Here is an 18,157-nt window from a genome sequence, read left to right as displayed (position 1 = left end):
GCTCCGTGGTGCTTTTTGGTGGGTTTGCTGCTGCTCTGATGATGGCGTTGAGGGGAGGCCCCGGGGACACCTGCTCCGGGGGCCGGAGGCTGCGTCCTGGTCTCGCGAGACTGTGACCTCGCGCGAGCCCCGGGCCCACGGCCCTGTGCAGACCGACCTCGGCTGGCAGCGCTCCCCTAGTCTTGCTCCAAAAAGGCCCATCTTGCTGTCCTAGAGCTAGAGGCTGTGGTGAGCTCTCAGGAAGAAGACCGGGAAGGCAATGGCTGAGCTAAGCCCTCGTTCCACTTCGCCTATCTGTGCCAGGCAGGGGCTCAGACCTTGTCTGGTGCCCCCATGTTGCAGCTGCTGCCCGGGCACCCCTCTCTCTACACTGCCTGTCCCTGGTGGCCAGTGGGCTTAGGCTTCCTGGGTCTACCTCCAAGTACTACCTCCAAGGCAGAGAGTTCTGGAAAGGCTACCATTCCAACCCCACCAGAGCCCAGGCAAGAGGCAAGGGACCCCGGGAAAGCCAGGCCTATATTAGCTTATCATTCTAGTTGCCCCTAAGGGGCAGGCTTCCCATGAAATACACATCTTAGGACTGACTCGCATCCTTTCCAGACACTTTGACTCTCCTCAGGCCACTTCCAAAATGTGAATATTGTCTGGTATGAAGCTAACATACTATTGCCTGTCAATTGTAATTGAAAACGAAAAAAAACCAACATTTAAAAATAATAATTTATGTATATTTGAAAGTAGCTAGAAGAATGGCTCTTGAAAGTACCCGTCACAAGAAAAATAAATTGTAACTGTATGTGGTGATGGGTGTTAAACTGGACTATACTGAATCATTGCATTGTACATTTAAGCTGGGAAAAAAATGTTAATTATGCTTCAATTTATTATTTTTTTTAATTTGTTTGAGCTGCACACTACTTACTGAGGATAGCAATGATCAAACACTCTCCAGTTGGTGAACCTTAAGTAAGGATAAGCACTTTAGAGGTTTTCAATAGGCCCTTCTTTTAATTTTTGCTCCAGTAAGAATGCCTAGTCATTTTTATATAAACTGATGGAAGTTCTCTGCAGACCTCTGCTGAAGACTTGCAAAGTCTGATGGCCTAAAAATATACCTAATTTCATCTTCTAAAACAAATTTCCATCAAGAGAATGGAGAGAAAATCCTTACCCAATACCTAAACTCTCTGTTTTACAGCATATAGTAAAAATAATATAACTAATATAAATACAATATTAAAATAATCCTTGACCAGAAAGTCAAGGTGACAATATACCAATTCTTTTTCAGAGTTTAGGAAATAGAAAGCCCAATTTTATACCAAAATAATATTTGATATTTCATTCTTCCATTAGTTCTAAATTAATATGGAAAAAAAATTGCCAATGAACCATAGGAAATTTATCTTCCAGGTAATGAAAGCCAAATAAAATAAGCAACTACAAATAATACAAACAACACATTTATTTAGAAAAATAAACTGAAAATGCTGTTTGTCTGGTACATTATCCCATGAAGCATAGATAAATGGCTATAAAAAACTGCTGTTATATGTCAAATACAAATTACAAATGATTTTTTAAATTCAGAGAACAAATAGATGTTCAACACAAATGTTTATAGTGTACAGTTCACTGTATTTGACTTCTTGGCTGTTAATGATATAAAATGATCTTCATTAAAAAATTTTTGATCCCTTTCTCATTCATTTGACCACACTAATGCTTTTTTGTTATTATTCTATAGTTATTATTTTAATCTGAGACAAAGCTTTTTATTTTTTTAGACAACTGATTTTTATAGAAGAGAAATTAATGTCTGCAGAATTCTTAAGTGTTTTCTTTTTGGACTCCTGCAAGAAACTACTTGTGGTCTCAAAACTCATGGGACCATCTGTGCAAATAACAGCACACATCATTACCCTGAATGGAAGTGACAGTGCAAATATTAGAAGTGCATTGAGAAATAATCAGTAAGACTGACTTCCCCCCTCTCTCAAACAATATGGAGTGAAGGACTGAATGCAGAAACATTTCAAGCAATTGACAATAATGATGTTACTCCATTATGGCTTTAAGGGTATACACAAGATGGCAAACATCCTCTCTGCAAACAGCAACATTCTGTCCTAATACTACTGTTCATTGCCGCGATGCTCCTCTGTTTGTTCAGTTTATTTTTGTCTACATATTTATTTTGAAATGCTGAGTAATTCTGGCTAGAGATATTTCCTGTCTCTATTTTATCTCCCCAAATGATAAATCAATTGATAATAATTTACTAGCTTAACTGCCGAATATACATTTTCATATCTGGGAATATTTATTTTCATGGTGAAGGAAGATGGGTTTTGTTTGGTTTCTGTTTTCTGTTAGCTTAATTGTTTAGTCCTTCTTATATATATATTTTTAAATCTTCTTGGTAATTTCTGAGTGAAGATATTTAAGGCTGTGGCTTTTTTCACCCCTAGGGCTCTGCTCATGGCTGTCAGACTAGAGGCAGATGATTTTATGCAGACCAAATCAGTGATCACTTGTGCTCCGAAGTTGAGGGAATTTGTTGCTCTGAGATGGACAAGTTCTTGGTTATTTCAAAATTACATCTGGCCTCAAGAAGTCATAATGATGAATCTGAAGTGAGAAGAAATGAGCTGACATGCCTCCAAATAAAGATTTCCTTCCAATTTGAAGGAGCTGTCAGAAGAAATAAAACAAAAGACAAAAGATCAGTTTAAAAAGTAAGTACAGTTTAACAAAAACACATAAAACGTATTAAGAATGAGGCAATTATTTGTTAATGCCTAATTTAAAATTACTTGAATTCTCAAGAATTTTATTTTAAATGTCTAAACATATTGAAACGTATACTGTATTCACCTTAAATTTCATATATAGAAATGAAATTATAAAATATTTATATTTTAATTAAAAGATCTATCTTTTTCATTAATCTCTTCCCATCTGCCTTATCCCACTGAGCTATGTCAGTTTGTTCTATGCACCCATGCCTCTGTTTTGTTCATCAGTTTATGTTCATTAAATTCTACATGTAAGTGAGATCATGTGATATTTGTCTTTTTCTGACTGGCTTATTTCACTCAGCATAAAATTCTCCAGGTTTATCCATGTTGATTCAAAGGGTAAGAAATACTTCTTTAACCAATGGACATAGACAACAGTGTGGTGAAGACTTTGGATGGGGCAGGGGCTGGGAGGAGGAAGCTAAGGGAGAGAGAGGGAATTGGAGGACATCTGTAATACTGTCAATAATAAAATTAATAATTCAATAAGAATTAATGTTCAAAATCTATCTCTTACAGTTTTTAAAACTTCAGATAAATTTGTCCACCCATAAATGTACTGAGTTCTCAAAGACTGAAGGCTTCTATGAGATACCTATGGATTAGTGGAACAGGAAATTATTTATAAATAATTTTAGCTCTTATTTTAAATAGATGTAAAATGTACAAAACTCTCTTTTTAAAAATAACATAGAGCCTGAAATTTTAAGAATATCTTGAGATATTTATATCTTGATATATCCTTTGATATACATATACATCACTATTAAAATAGTAAATCATTTTTACTGTAGAGACTTCATTTAAAACATAAAAAAGCATTTAAAAACCACCTTGCATAATGTTATCTTTCATTACATTCTATAGAGTCTAAATGTATTATCAAACTGCCCAAAGGATATTCTTTTCCTTGATAAAGCAGAGCTGCCAAAGAACTAGTCTGCCTTCATGAATACCTGCAATAAGTAGCACCTTAAAATAAATTCTATCCATATTCCCATCCATATCCTAATTAATATTTTTTGGAAAATAATAAGAAAAAACCTAACCATAATTCTCACCCTGCCCACCCAACATCAAATATGCTTAGCACCACTTAATGTGCAGTGTGTCTATGGTCTTCTCTTAAGTTATGATGTCAAAGATAATATTTATAAAATGACTAAAGTAGGTCCAGAAAGTTATTAAAATGAACCTTGTACCATAATTCATTGATTAGTAAATTATTAGAAAAGTCAGAGACACAGAGTAGTGGCAGTAAGTGCATTTTCAATCCCTTGAAGTCCATCTGAGAACCCCTGCTTTAACACTTTCATTTGGGGGTATGTAAATTCCAAATGCATGGTGTGCTTTCGTCAATAAAGAGACTCAAACATACACATAGATGACACAATAAAAACAAACTGTGCAGCTACTAGGCAAATTGTAGATTACCAGATCATCACTAGCATATGTCAAGTTGCACATTCAGTCTTTTATGAAATTTATAAAGAATTGTTCTCTCTTTGTGGTTTTAATAAGAGTTCAAGAATTGTTCAGAGTCTTGAAAATGTCATTTTAATAATCTCTTTAAATTTTATCTGTTGCTGTTACCTCTTGAAATATGATTCAGTTAGATTGCTAATCCCACACATTCAGGAAATGCCAAGAGGTATTCTACAGGGGAAGTGTTGCCTCTTACAGTGTAAATTTTCTCCTTAACTTTGCTAATACCATGGCAAAATTTTTCTTATTCCTTTTGAGGCAATTGTTAAATGAGTCTTTCATCCTAACAATCCTGTCCTATAGTATTTAATGTAAAAAAACAACAACTATTAACAGATTCTTGCTTGATTAAAAAAACATTTTATACATTTTACATCTATGGAAGATAAGAGCTAAAATTATTTATAAATAATTTCCTGTCCCACTAATATTTTTAGGTATCTCATAGAAGCACATATTTCCCTCACAGTCTTCAGCAACCAAACATTAAAAGCAAAGAATAAAATCTTCTAACCAGGAGATGTCTATATTGGCAGTTTGAATGCCAACATTGGATATTAATGGAATACATTTAAGTCTTACTTAGTTTCGAAGCTTTTTTACAGATATCTGGGCCTCTTCCTACATGGTATCAGATATCACATTCACCCTAATCTCAGGCCAAATACTTTTTTCTCACTAGAGAAAAGCCTCAAATAATTTTTCACGTATAATTTGCTGACTTAAAAATTCATGAACTTCCAATATTATGTATTTTTAGTATTTTTGCCTCAAATATGGAGAAATGTAATACACAGTCATCCATATAAAAGTTAAATAAATGTACTCAGCATTGCCATAATGAAACATAAATCACCAAGATCCTGTGTTCACAACAATGAATTGAAGTGCTCCCCAGAATGCTCTCTGACTCATTCTTCAGATCAGTAGTTAATTGCTTCATTCTATTGCAAAGGCCTTTGTTTAAAACTAATTAAAGTTTTCTTCACTTTTTGAATGGAATAGGTCAAAGTTTTCAAGCCCTACAAGGGTCATTCTTTAATTTTGGTAAAATTTTCCAGACACAAATGTGATATTCAAAATATGAATGATACTAGATAATTTTTAGGCTTTGGCTCATTAAATGTCAAGTCAGTTAATTTAAGTAAGTAGCATCTTTCTTTTCTTTTCTTTTTTTAAACTTGTCTTCTTCACCTTAAAAAGGAAGGTGCTATTGGAGCCTTTTTTGCAGTAGCATAGTCAAAGGCCCAAGAGGCCCAACCCACATATTAAAAACTCCAGTTTTTCACAGTACAGGTAAGAGTGATTCTCCCACAGTTCAGATTCCAGAATCTGGTGTAGACACTAAGTTGCACCCCTGAAAGGGATGGCCTTTGGACCTTCATCATATAAAGGGTCCTTTGACCAAGTCCATGGGCTGAGGCTGCCTTGCCCCACTTCCTCCCACTGAACTGGGTATGTGCCCGATGCACCAGGAAGCCCAAGGTCTCTTCTGTGTGGCTCTCAATTCTGTCCTCAGGTTAGGGGATACTTTTTTTTTTTTTTTCATGTTAACAGCCTAGCTCTGGTCTGAGTGGCTGCTTGGGCACCAGGCCGAAGACATCACAGGGACCTAGAGACCCTGGGGCAGTAGCCCCTGAGACAGCGTAGTGGTGAACAATGGCAAGGCACAGCCTGCATAAAAGCTGTGCAGGGAGGCAGGCAGGGGCTGTGGTGGCTGCCTGCAGTCCAAGCAAGTAGAGAGGTCGCAGTGCTTGAAGCTGCCACTCTCCAACATGTCCTTGGTGTTAGGGTTGAGCACCCAGTAGCTGTCCTTGTCTGTGAAGTTGTGGCAAATGCTCTTCTGCCATTTTGGGTGTTGTCGCGGTAGAAGGGTACTTGCTAGGTGATGACCTGGTCAGTGTGGCCCAGCCTGAGGCTGAAGCCTGGTGCCTGTGTGATAGCCATGGCGATGAGAGCAATGTAGCTGTCATGTGGCTTTCAGCCTCCTAGAGCTGTAAGTACAGTGAAACCTCTACATAATGGACTAATTTGGGTGAGGGGTTGTCTCTTAAAGCCAAAATTTCATTCTATAATAAAGTAGGTTTTCTGAATGCATGTTAAAAAATTGACATATTAATTTGTTTTTACTTATGTAGATACATCTGTGCAATTAAAACTAAGTATGTATGGAAAGTTAATTTCACAAAAAGTTTTCTATGTGTAATTAACCCAATTATTACTTTTTTAAAATATATTTTTTATAGATTTTTTACAGAGAGGAGGAGAGAGGGATAGAGAGCTAGAAACGTCGATGAGAGAGAAACATCAACCAGCTGCCTCTTGCACACCCCCTACCGGGGATGGGCCCGCAACCAATGTACATGCCCTTGACCGGAATCGAACCCGGGACCTTTCAGTCTGCAGACCGACGCTCTACCACTGAGCCAAACTGGTTTTGGCATAATTAACCCAATTATTAATTAACTTGAGGCCCAGAGCACAAAATTTGTGCAGAGGAGGACATCCCCACAGCCCAGCACCCTCTCCAATCTGGGACCACTCAGGAGATGAATGTTCCACTGCTGGTTTAGGCCCCATCCCGGGGATCGGGCCTAAAATGGAAGTTGAAGTTGGACATCCCTCTCACAATCGGGACTGCTGGCTCCTAATAGCTCACTTGCCTGCTGGCCTGGTTTCCCCCGAATGCCCACCCTCACCAGCCTTGTCACCCCTTACTGCCCTCCCCCCCCCCCCCTGCAATGACCTAGTCACTCCCAACTGGCCCCCATGCTGGCCTGGTCGCCCCATGCAGACTGCTGTTCTGCCATCTGGTCATTTAGGGCAAAGTAGCCCCTGGCTTTTTAAATATTAGGATTGACAGAAAAGGAGCAAAGGGAAGGCCAGATAATATAGGCATGCCATTTGTACAGCTTTGCTAGAAAATTGCAGTTTAACACTCTCCAGGTCTGTTCCCAGAGATCCTGGGAGAAGGAACTAGAAAAGGAAAGAATATATGCATGACCAGTAAGATCTAAATGACTTAGATCTTGTTTATTAGTCACTAGAAGCCCATTGCAAAAAGATTTGTGCAATAGGCCTTCCGTCTCCTGGCTGCCAGCACCAGTTTTCCTCTGGCATCTGGGAGCCAGGCCTTCACTCTGGCCACAGCAGAGAAGCCAAGCATCAAGCATCAAGGCTAGGCTTCTCCGCTGCAGCCTGAGCGAAGAAGCCAATACTCTTCAGTCTTTAGTTTTCAGTTGTCTTTAGTCTTCAGTCTTTAGCCTTTAGTCTTTGCTTGGGCCAGAGCCTTCAGTCTTTGTTCTAAGGCTGCATATGCAAATCAACCAGCCATCTTTGCTGGGTTAATTTGCATACTCACTCCTGATTTGCTGGTGGGTACTGTGGAGGTACAGTCAATTTGCATATTTCTCTTTTATTAGTGTAGATACCTGGGAACACGGCATTGGCCAGAATGGGAGTGCCCATTCAATCTGCAACAATTCAAAATCTGAGATACGTAAGCTCCTCAACAAAGGGAGTTCCCAATCTTGTTTCTCTTGCCACAGGGGGCATGCTTCCCTGCATTCATCCATGTGGATCATGGCCACTTGGACCCCAAACAATGGACTAATGTATTACAATTGGCTTTATGCTCTAGAAGACTGAGCTCCACCATGGAAGGGAAACTTTGGACACTGGCTTTGCTTTTAACTCTGCTGAATCCCCAGGTACACATTTTCCCGGACTGGTTTAAAGAAAATGGGTCCTTGAAAACGCAGAGGTATAACTCCACGCAAAAAAAAAAATCAAAAAAAAAAAAAAATCACTCATTCTATTGTCGAGTCTTAGAAAATTCTTTTTCACAAGATATTATAAGAACATCACACCCACTAACAATGGAGAAATTCCAACTGTTTAAAACTGTGTAATTCTCCAATAACAGATTATTATAATTTCAAATGTTTCCTGAATAGGACTAGTAATGCATGCTTTCGCCAGTCACCAAATGCACAAGCTGGGGCATGGCTTAGCTCACATCAGAACATCGGGATTACACGTGGTACACATGTTAAAACTGTTGCAGAAAGTAATGCTACATCACAAAAGAACCAATTACCATTCACCATGCAGTGTGTCATGTGCTAATAATTCACCACACATTATATATGAGTGGTGACTCTTGGATTTAAATATATAGACTATAATTGTAAATATGTAATATTTTTGTAGACAAAATTACTACAGTGTTTTTACCCCCCTCCCAACATATGGCCTAATCACTAAAATTTGTTAAAATAAGAGTGAATTAATACCAAAAAATCCCTGTTAATTTAATTATAAGCAAATCTTTGTTAAAATTATCTTAAAATTGCCTAAACCGGTTTGGCTCAGTGGATAGAGTGTCGGCCTGCGGACTGAAAGGTCCCAGGTTCGATTTGGTCAAGGACATGTATGTACCTTGGTTGCAGGCACATCCCAGTAGGAGGTGTGCAAGAGGCAGTTGATCAATGATTCTCTCTCATCGATGTTTCTAACTTTCTATCCCTCTCTCTTCCTCTCTGTAAAAAATCAATAAATATATTTTAAAAATTATCTTAAAATTAATTTTCACTTGTGACCCATAGACCAGAAATTTTGTCTGTAAATCTGAAGTCCATTAAATTGAGGTCTACAAAATTGAGGGTTTACTGTAGCATCTTAAGCGACAAAGAACATTTCTTCACAGATAGGGCAGCATGATTTTAAAATGTCAAGACAGCAAGCAAAGCTAAGGAAAAGCTAAAAATATTACTAAAAGTTTGTCCAAACAGAAGTATTTCACAATTCTATATTTATTTGGAATTTAGTATAATTTTTATAATTCTCTTCATTATAATCTATATTTATTAAGTATGAATATATAAAGTTTTATATATGCATTATATATTTTATAAAACAGACAAATACTTATATACTAGTGAACCCATGCAAGGAAATTAATTAGAAAGTGATCAATGGGGCGGGACTGGACAAGACAGACTGGACACGCCTTGGAGCCAACCTCCAGCAGTTCCTCCCTGGCTGGCTGTACTTGGGGTGGCACTGGAGCTCCAAAGGCATCTGTGTACTGAGTGGGGGTCCCTCCTGCAGGAGGGGGTCCCTTGGCCTGGCCTGCGGAGATTAGGCCAAAACCAGCTCTCTGGCATCCCCTGAGGGGTCCCAAAGTGGGAGAAGGCACTCTTCAAAGTTGCTGTTGTACAGGAGTGGAATTCAAATGCAAGTGTGCAGTAAACCAGATTGGGGCCTACAGTGTCCCAGCAACAACATAACCCATGGCCACAGGTAGAATCGCATGAACCGTGAGGAATCTGGCTCTCTCCTTTTGGGTTTTGGAGTGCATCACCAGAGAAATGCTGCTGCCAAGTCACTGCAGCTCGGCAACCCCTGCGTTGAGTGTCTGCCCCCTGGTGATCAGTGCGTGTCATAGCGACTGGTCAGACAGAGGGAGGGACACTTAGCATATTAGCTATATATATTATATATATATAATTTAAAATATTGTAACTATAAAATGGTGTATCATGTGTCTTATGTCTGCTGCATTTAAGAAGTTGTAAGTATGAAGAGACCAAAATAGTTACGAAAAAGAAAAAAGATCTGTCTTATTACCTCCATTAAATTAATAGCAGCAAGTTTCCACTTAATTAGGTTAAATGAAAATGTATGGAGTACTTACTATAAGCCAGGCATTATGCCAAGCATGGAAAATATAAAAATAAAAAGTTATATTTCTATTTACATCTAAATATAAAGCTAAATATTTCACATTTTATATGTTATATAAATGTATGAAGTAGATATTATCATTCTCCATGTAAGGAAATTCTGGCACCGATTAGACTGCACTACTACCTGCAAGCCAATTTTGCTACACTTACACCATTCATTGAGTATATGAGATGAATATTTGGGACAAATAGTATGACCCACATAGACTAAAATATTTACTATTCTGTCCATGTACAGAGAATGTGGTCAATCCAGTTAGAATTTAAAATTTATTATAATATTAATTATGAATCTATTTTTCCAAATGGATTGTGGATCATCTGAATAGCATTTATTAAATTATCTATACTTTGCTATGCTTTGACATGCTATTCTTTTTTAAAATATATTTTTATTTATTTCAGTGTGGAAGGGAAGGAGAGATAAAAACATCAATGATGAGAATCTTCGATCAGCTGCTTTCTGCATGCCCCCCACTGGGGATCAAGCCCACAACCTAGGCATGTGCCCTAACTGGGAATCAAACCTTGACCTCCTTGTTCATAGATTGACACTCAACCACTAAGCAACACCAGCCAAGCTGATATACTATTCTTTTGTAATAATTCACATACATAGATGATTGTAATTTGGATGCTAGTCATTTGCTCTGTGGTATAAATTTTAGATTCAGAGTGGTTGTTTTTAGCAAAATTTTATAATTCCATGTACTAGCATTGAATTTATAGATTAAATGAGGCAGACTTGGCATCTGTGCAATATTAAGTAGTCATATCAGAAACATTGTTATTCTTTTTTCAGTTTTTTTTAAAAGTTGGATATATAGCTGTCATTTTGAATTTTATTGTGTTAGAATAAGACCTCTTTAGTAAACCCAATTCCCAAATATTAGTGTTTTCTAACACGAAGAAAGGGAGAGCAAAAACACTTCCCCATGAAAAGAAAAATGACCAAAGTTAACTTTCTAGCTCTGTTTCTATGGGAACCTGGTACTGGTAGAATGTAACTTTGCTTATAAAAATAAATCCTGATTTATAAACTGCAACTGGTCTAGCAAGACTGTGAATGACTATAAATATCTTTTCGGATTTCTGAAGGTGGTAACTGGTCATGTTCTTTCCTATTTGGGACATGTGAAGTGTTAGCCAGGGTTGGCCCCTCATCTGCCCATGATCTTAAACTCTCACACCCGAGCTGCCACTTTGCAGGATTGGAGAAAGACTTTATCCTTGACACTTATGGAAACTGTCCTACAGGTATGCTTTGTTTACTGCATTATTCTAATGAAATCATTGTCAAATGCAGTCTATGGGGATATTACTGTGAGATGGGTTGTCAAGTTGAACTTAAAACTACTAAGACTATTAGTAGTGTCATACGTATGGAGATTCTCTTTCATTTGTGTATTATTCTGTCATGTGTAGAGGACTAAGTGGTCAGAAGGAGGTACAGGGGAAGACTGTATATCTCCCCCAACTTTTTATAGGGTTTGAAGATGCAACAAACACCAGAGTACCCTCTGAATGGTGCCACGGATACTCCTGCCTTAGTTATTATATTCCTGCAATAGGAAGATGAGAGGATTTTGAATAATAGTCTTAGAACCACTGCTTTAGAAAGAATCCTCTCTAATAAAGAGGGCATATGTTAAATGACCCTCATGCCATCACAAAGATGACAGCACCCACAGTCAATAGGAGGGAATATGCTAATTGACTGCCCCACCCTCAAAGATGGTGGCACCCACAGCCAATAAGGAGGGGATATTCTAATTGACTACCACATCCTCAAAAGGGAGCAGCGCCCAGAGCCACAAGATGGTGGCACCCAGTCCCCTCAGCCCTGCCGAGGCAGCAGGCGCGTGACAAGGCTGGGCTCACCCCCCAGGAGGGCCTGGTTGCACCACGTGCCTGCCTCAGGAATCCCCCAGTCCTCTTAGCCCCCTAGCCACCCAGGGCCAGCCTGAGGCACAGGCAAGCCTTGGATGGTGGCTGCCCAGCCGCCAGGGTCGCCTGAGGCTCATGTAACCAGGGCCAGCTGGGAGGCTTGAGCTACCTGCAGTGGCGGCAGCAGAGGTGTGATGAAGGTGTTGCCTTCCCGATTGCCAGATTGCGTCCTGCCCCTGAGGACTCCTAGACTGTGAGAGGGAGCAGGCTAGGCTGAGGGACCCCTCCCACCACTCCAGTGCATGAATTTTCATGCATCAGGCCTCTAAAATATAATATTGAACACAATCATTAAGTGGAAGAAGTTGGGCAGAGTTTCCTCCAGACATGCCAAAAAAAAAAAAAAAGTTTCAAGGAGTTTTCACTGATGAAAATGACATTTAAAAGATAGACAATGTGTTATCATCTAGAAAAAGAATGTAAATGAAGCATTCTAGATACACAAATAAAATCATCTAGGTCATTTTTAATATTCAATAGCATTGTGTATATTTACTCTTTCTCATTTAGTATGCTTTATATTCAGCCCAAGTACTGGTTCCAAGTTATACAAAGTTTAATTATTTTAATTATTGTATAGATTCTTACAGAATTTAATGCATATAATTAAATTACGGAAAGATATGCACTTCCTTATAATCTTTAAATTCTATTAAACATCTAGCTATTTGGGAAAGTCATTTTATTTCATGCTTCACAAACTATGAATATTGAGAAAATCACCTTGAAAATGATTATTTTAATAGGAGTAAAATTAAATTGCTAGCTCTAACATTGTGTTCCAAGTTGACTCAACTAATTCCTTCTCATGAATTATCTATGAAATATCGCAAAATGTAAGTGAGATCCTCTTACAGCTGCCCTCTTTCCTGAGCCCAGCAGCAGTGTGTAAAACCAACCTACACATCCAGGAGGAAAACATACTAACCGAACGGGTAGGTAGTGCTTGACATATTGAGGCTAGATAATTAATAAATGTACATGAGTCTGATACAGCAGCAGTTTAGAGAGATGATATTTAAGTCTTTCAAGCCAGATGGTCATTCTCTAAAATAAATTCCTGACACCTTGAAAGATCACTCACCTCAGAATGCCCTTATCTGAACTAGCACATCAATGACATTCAATTACATTAGTTCCAAATTACCAAGGACAGCTATGAAATTTATAGAGTTCAATGAAAAATGAAATGCAGGGCCCTTGCTCAAAAAGCTTGAAAAGAGCCTTGTTTTTTCTTACTCCCTCTCTCTGTTTTTATATTTGCTCTTTAATGTCATGCTCCTTCTGGTTGAGTGGAGACCCCTTTAAATCCTGGAGCTTTGCCTTGCAACTCAGAGCACATCACATGGCTGCCAGCACTGTGTCCCCCACTGAGACAAGACAGCAAAGATCTCTGGGTAGGGGAGAGGAAGTGGGTGGTGAATGTGGTACCATGCCTGAAAAGAAGCTTCAAGCCTCCAATATGTTCTCTATTATTCTATTGGACTTCATTGATAAAATGCGAATTCAAAGATAAAAGTATCAAGGCAGTGACTGCATATCATTTAACCTCAAATGTAGGGGAGCTATCTATGGGTAAGAAGGTGGTGCTGCTGAAGACAGGGCTCCGTGCAGCTGCAATGGTCACAAGCCCTGCAAGTCTGTCCCCCTACAAGCCTTTTAAATTCAAAACAACCACCAAATAGCCAGGCTTGCCTGATACTCTGCTCCACTGTGTCTGGTTTTTCATTCAATAGCAACTACAGAATGCACATAAGGCGTAAGGAGGAACGTAAAAATCAGTTTAAGGAGTGCCAAATTTTTGTAAGTTAAACATGTCCACTTAAGATTTTGACATTATAACACAGAAAAATAATTGTTTATGTACTGTGTAATCTGGTCCTGAAAACATTACCCTTCCAAGTAAGGACCTTGTTTGTAAAGTCCAACTAAATACTTTGTTAGCGTAGTAGCATAGGTAGCTAATTAGTATTAATAAAGGCAGGGAGCAAATGGAATCAGACATAAACTAGGGAGCTAGCTCGGATGTTAGCCTGCTTCACCAGGAAGTTGCAGCGTGCACAGGCTTTCAAGGAGACCAGCCACATCCTCTGCCCTCAGAATGGAATCATCTACCAACCCTGGAGTGGGCAGGAAGAATGTCCCTGGGGAACAGCCAGCCTGGTACCTGGATTTTCCAGAGAAGCAGGGGGGAAATTCCTTTGCTAGGCACATGCACAGAAGAAACCAGATGACACAGCAGAACTTTGGGGCATGCACAGTGGGAGCCACAATGGCAACAAAAAGGGGTGGAGTGTAGTTTGAGAAAATCTGGAGAAATAGGTAATCAGATTGGATGAGGGCCTGGAACCCTGGAAGGTCCAAGAAGGCGATTGGTTAGGAAGAGGGCACAGCATAAGCCTGGGTAAACCTCGAGGGCATATTATTTCCCTTCAACCCTATAAATGTTGCCACTAGGCTTAAACTTGCTCCAGACATGTACCCTTTGACATTCCTTTCTCACCACATTGCAAGAACCAACCCATTTTCACTGGTAATAAATGACAAATGAATTTGGTGAAATTCACTAAAAAAATTAGTTACAGACAATGATATAGACGTTCTCTTGTTCATGGGACATCTGCATTCACAAAGCAAAAGACTATTCTATTACCTTAAACTGTATCAGTTTTTCCCTTCATGTGTACAGTATATGTCCATGAAGAATCACAGCAATTTGGAAAAGGGTGCTTTTCAGTTTTTGCCAATTGATTTAATTCAGTTTAAATCAATTTGGTGACATAATAATAATAGCAGTTACGTTTTTTTGAACAATATAACAGTGAAGTCACTATGATGTGATGATTTAAAATATATTAACAATATATTTGTAGTTTCTTTAACATGTATGTCACACACACACACAAAAAAACTATTTAAAGCACATCTTAGAATCCTAACTCAAACATGTTTTGGGATATTTTGTCAACTGTTTGAAAAAAATCTTATTATTGCTCTATAAATGTTACAATTAAATATCATAATTAAAGTCTTCCTTAGGAAAGGAATAAATGATGTTAAAAAAAAGAAATACTTTTTCATCCTTTTTAGATTTCATGTTGAAAATATTACCTTGAAGAATACTTTCTAGAAATCTTTTTCTACTCTTTATTAGGGGCACAAAATTAACCAATAAATTAGTCAGGATGGACACCAATCTTATGATTAAGTACAAATTCCAATCACTTGAAAAACATTCATTCTACAGGATACATGCAGCAGATGCTTGCTTACCTGCTTCATTCATTCATTCATTCATTCAATCATTTATTCATCTAAATTGTTTCCAGTCTCGTGGTACTTCCTTTGTATTGGCTAATGCCAAGCTCTTAAAAAAAAAAAAAAAAAAAAAAAAAAAAAAAAATATATATATATATATATATATATATATATATATATATATTATTGATTTTTAGAGAGAGGGATAGAGAGTCAGAAACACAGATGAGAGAGAATCATCGATTAGCTGCCTCTTGCACACTCCCCACTGGGGATGTGCCCGCAACCAAGGTACATGCCCTTGACCAGAATTGAACCTGGGACCTTTCAGTCTGCAGGCTGATGCTCTATCCACTGAGCCAAACCGATTCTGGCTAATGCCAAACTCTTAATGTGGATTGATCAATTAGCAAATACTTGCAAAATTCTTAATTCAGTGCCTGGTATGATATTATAATTTTGGAGTCTGGTACTCAAAATTAAATTCCATTCCACGACACTTATAAGGATCTGGCTAAGAGAGTTTTGTTTTTAATCCTCACCTGGGAATATGTTTTTATTGATTTTAGAGAGAGGGGGCAGAGAGAGAGAGAGAGAGAAACATTGATTGGCTGCCTCCCAGGTACACTGAAATGGGAATCAAACCTGCACTCTAGGTATGTGCCCGGATTGGAAATAAAACCTGCAAGTTTTATTTGTTTTGGTGTATGGTACAACACTGCAACCAACTATGCCACCAGGCCAGGGTGGACAAAATAGGTTTTCATACTCAGTTTCCTCAACCATTAAAAAAATGGAAAAAGGTTAATGTGTACTTTGCAAAATTGATAAAGTAAATGAGAACATAGGTAAAAATGAGTTTATAGTGTTTATTTTCAGAGACAGAAACATTGAACAAAACATTTTCCCCCCCTTTTTTTTGTAGATCATTCCGCAAGAGTGCTGAACAAGCTGCCTGAAAAGCTAATTCTTAGAACAGATTTTATGGCTACTTGGTGCACATCGACAGGGAAACTAGCATAATTCTCTGTCCCATCTCTCACAACCAAAGGAGGGCACAGTAGTAGTTTGCCAAGAAATAAAACCAGAATGAAAATAACTGTCTTGCCCTCTTCATTCTGTGGTTATCTATGCTAATAAAAGAGAAATATGTAAATTGACCGTACCTCTGCGAGGCCCACCATCCAATCAGGAGCGAGTTTGCAAATTAACTCAATAAAGATGGCGGGATAATTTGCATATGCAGGTGCAGAGCAGCTGGGTGTGGAGTGCCCGCTTGTGTGCATGCCAGCACCAAGTGGCCTGTGTCCGGGGGACAGGTGTCCTAGGGAGCCAGGTTGCTCTAAGCCTGTAGGCCTGTGCATAGGCCTGGAGCAGCTGGGGCCCTGGAATGACCACCCACCCCCTCAGGCCACTCTGGGCCTATGCACACAGGCAAGGAGTAGCCGGGGCGGGATGGAAACGTCCCTGGGACTCAAGTGCTCTGAGCTGGCATGCGCACAAGCAGCCAGGGGAGGGCGGGAATGTCCCCTGCAGTGAGAAAGCAGATAGCAGACTGCAGGGGACTGCTTGCCCCTCACCATAGCAGTGATGGGCAAGCAGGCCCCACAGAGAGCAGAAACCAAGGCCTGTGGTGGTGTCAAGCAGGTGAGTCCACAGAGAGCAGAGAACCGTTGGGAACAGGCCTAAGCCGTCAGTAGGCCCTCCCTTTGGTGCTCCCAGATTGGAGAGGGTGCAGGTTGGGCTGAGGAACATGAATTTCATGCACTGGGCCCCTAGGAAACAATTTTGGCATAGGTGATTTTGCAACCAATGAGTTATAAATACCTTCTAATATTTAATTACTTTGGACAATACAGTGAACAGTGTAAAAATTACCAAATGTAAATGCTAAAGGAACAAACTTAGAAAAACAGTCACCAGGATACTTTGTGCTTTGATCAGTGAACCCAGGAAAGCACACCCAGTGAAGGTATTTACTTCATACTCTGAGGAAGTGGAGGGACTCAGCTACACAAAATGTGGATGTTTACTTACCCTGCCTCCTCTTGTGCCTCACTAATAGTGTTCAGAGGACAGTTTTGTCTTTTGTTTATGTATGTTTTTTTAATTATTTATGAAAAAAAAAATCTTTGCTTTAAGAATGTTTTCATTACCTTGGGCCAAGCAGGAATTTTACTCATGCTAATGCGCATAAATTGTTTTCTCTAAAGCCAAAAATGGTTTTGAAAACCCTTTCTTCTAAATATCTCTTTTTCCTGTCCTGCCTTTTAATTTGCTTTTAATTAACTGATGTGCTGCTTAGAAAAACAATTGCAGCCAGATTGGAGAGCACTGTGAAATGAATGGCTGTGATATTTATCCCTCCTTTTGGCAAAACTCCTTTGTGCAAGTGCATTAAAAACTACTGAGCCTGATGTTAGCAGGAGCAAAAGCACGTTCTACTCAGTTTCATTGCAAATGAGGCATGCTAGAGAATGGCATTAGTAGTACTTTTTCATGGTGGGATCAAAACAAAATCAAAATGCTAACACTGCTCCTCCTCATTCAAACATTTCTGTCAAGCCACAATCCTTTTAGGTTCTTCATCTATTACATGAAACAAGTGATAACAATATTCCTCTTTCTAATAGCTGATGTTATTCAACAATTAAATTCTGAAGACAAGCCATGAAATGCTCTCATCTTTATGAAATACCATTCCTTTCTTCCTCTAGATTTTAAACAAATGATAGGAAATGAAATCAGGGATTCTCTGGTGTTATTACTAGTAAGGTCTCTGAAGCTACTGGTCTTGGAAAAATATCTAGCTGCTTAGTGCCAAGAGGTCATCTCCATTCTTCATTTCCTTTTTAAAAACATTTTACTCAAAAGGAATTAGAAATAAAGCAAGATAGAATATATTCCACTTAACAT

At 38.8% G+C, this 18,157-nt stretch overlaps 1 protein-coding gene and 1 pseudogene across 6 annotated transcripts in view; one reads left to right on the top strand and one right to left on the bottom strand.

The window, feature by feature from the left end:
- Positions 1-1,789: 1,789 nt before the first annotated feature.
- PRR16 (proline rich 16) overlaps positions 1,790-18,157 on the bottom strand; it is a 219,343-nt gene continuing 202,975 nt past the window's right edge. For 5 of the 6 annotated variants that reach the window (XR_004983028.2, XR_004983029.2, XR_006739811.1 and 2 more), the window contains one exon: positions 1,790-2,694. The gene's annotated coding sequence lies outside the window, so the exon portion shown is untranslated. Of the gene's footprint in view, positions 2,695-5,792; positions 6,281-18,157 lie in introns of those variants that run through there. The other variant, XR_006739810.1, reaches the window with a different exon arrangement.
- LOC118703663 overlaps positions 16,832-18,157 on the top strand; it is a 28,548-nt pseudogene continuing 27,222 nt past the window's right edge.

The sequence above is a fragment of the Pipistrellus kuhlii genome, unplaced genomic scaffold (assembly GCF_014108245.1).
Source record: "Pipistrellus kuhlii isolate mPipKuh1 unplaced genomic scaffold, mPipKuh1.p scaffold_m20_p_4, whole genome shotgun sequence".
Taxonomy (NCBI): Eukaryota; Metazoa; Chordata; class Mammalia; order Chiroptera; family Vespertilionidae; genus Pipistrellus; species Pipistrellus kuhlii.
Note: the sequence above shows the minus strand (reverse complement) of the source record. Positions and strands in the feature narration are given on the sequence as shown.